This window comes from Mauremys mutica, chromosome 20, assembly GCF_020497125.1.
Source record: "Mauremys mutica isolate MM-2020 ecotype Southern chromosome 20, ASM2049712v1, whole genome shotgun sequence".
Classification (NCBI taxonomy): Eukaryota; Metazoa; Chordata; order Testudines; family Geoemydidae; genus Mauremys; species Mauremys mutica.
The window spans coordinates 11,877,357-11,879,202 of record NC_059091.1 but is presented as its reverse complement, the minus strand read 5'-3'; the positions used below and the strand labels follow the sequence as shown (position 1 = coordinate 11,879,202).

Below are 1,846 nucleotides of genomic sequence, written 5' to 3'. Positions count from 1 at the left end.
CCATTCCGCACATTCCAGCGCCCGGCAGCGGCTCCGCCCAGGGCCCGGACCCACCCCCGGGAGCGGAGCCCGGCACCAGGCGGGGCTGCGCGCAACGGTGAGGGGCTGGGGCTGGGACGATGTGAGGTGGTGAACGCTTGTGAGTCTGGGTGTGAGGCGGAGTGTATCCCTGTGGCTGTGAGTTGGGGTGTGGGTTCTGGGAATGAGTTTGAGTGTATCACTGTGAGTTTGTGTTGCTGAGTTTGGTGCATTCTGGGTGTGAGTTTGAATGTATCTGTGTGACTGAGTTGGTGAGTCGGGTTGTGTATTCTGGGTGTGATAGTGGATGTAAGTTTGAGTGTGAAGGTTTGAATGTGAGAAGGTGAGTCTGGTTGTGTGTTTTGGGTGTGAGTTGGAGTGTTTATGACAGTTTGTGCGTTGCTGAGTCAGATTGTGTATTCTGGGTGTGTTAGTGAGTGTGAGTTTGAATGTATCTATGTGACTGAGTTGGGTTGTGTGCTCTGAGTGTGATAGTGGGTGTGAGTTTGAGTGTATCTCTGTGACAGATGGTGAGTCTGGTTGTGTGTTTTGGGTGTGAGTTTGAAGTGTATGAGTGTGAGCTAGTATGTTTGTGAGTCTGATTTCTGGATGTAAATTGGTGTAATGGCACGTTAGTGTCCTCAGGTAGGCTTGTGGGTGTCACCTGGGTTGTCTTTGTGAGTCTGTGTTTTGAGTGTGCCTGGGTGCTAGTGTGTTGTGTAGCCTTGAAGAGATACTGAGAAGTGTGTTTGGGAGCCTGTGTGATTATGAGGTATTGTGAATCTGACTGTGGAGGGGCAGCTGGTGTGTGTTGTGCGTAAGTAAGTGTGGGGGGGTGAGGGTGTAAGCACAGCCGTGGTGAGGGTTGCTGTTTGTGCAGCAGATGTGACCACTCCTCTAGGATTGTTGGTGTGAATGTGACTGTGGGTGGGTGTCGGCTTGAGTGTGAATGTGCGTGCTGGTGTATGAAACACCTCCTGTCACCAGGGCCTTGTGCACCGCCCCCCTTGGCTGCTTCCCACCCTCTGGTTCAACGGGCTCCTTGTATCAACCCCTCTCATCTATTGCGTGAAGCAGAATGGCGCCCCCTCTCACCATGCCGCAGCACTGGGGTCCACGTGGAGCTGAGAGCGCCCCCTACTGAGCCGTCACCCTGCAGCACAGCACCCCCTGCCACCTGGCTATGGGATTGGGATCAGAACTGATTTGGAGAGGAGAACCCCCTTGAACGAACCAGCCACCCACTCTGCTCCCTGCAGCACAGTGCCCCCTAGTGCCACCCTAGGGTAGCAGGGTCAGCACTGATTCAGAAGGGAGCGCACCCCCTACTGAACCACTCTCACCACTGTCTTTAGTGCAAGGTTCCCTGTCCAAGGTCGGACCTGGCCCGACCTTGCTTGGGGGATCAGATTATGGCCTTATAAAGGGGTTTTTCCTTTATAAAAGACTCTGGAAGTAGGGGCCCAGCGAGGATCGAAGCAGGAACAACGCGCCAGATGGCTGGTGGCAGCTGGGGACGGAAGGAGTGGGTTGACTTTTCCAGCAAGTTTCTTGGACAGGTGGGGGGTGCTTGCTGACAGATTTCCCTGCTATTACCATGACTGTGTCAGCCTGGAACAAAGCTGAGGCAGAGAGAGGCTGGCTGAATCAGGCTGAATCTCATCTCAGCAGCACCAGGCCTGGTTCCTTGTTCGGGGCCATGAGTAATGTCTGCGTCGGGAAGGATGACGCTGTCACTATTAGATCACCCGGGGGCTGCAATTGCCAGCCTTGACCTGGGAACCAACTCCCTAGCTGGTGTAAATCAACTGAACCACTTCAGTGCTGC

The 1,846-nt window shown here is 54.3% G+C and overlaps 1 pseudogene; it reads left to right on the top strand.

Annotated features, from left to right (window-relative positions):
* The window catches only part of LOC123353777, an 824,880-nt pseudogene that overhangs the window by 129,353 nt on the left and 693,681 nt on the right, over positions 1 to 1,846 (top strand).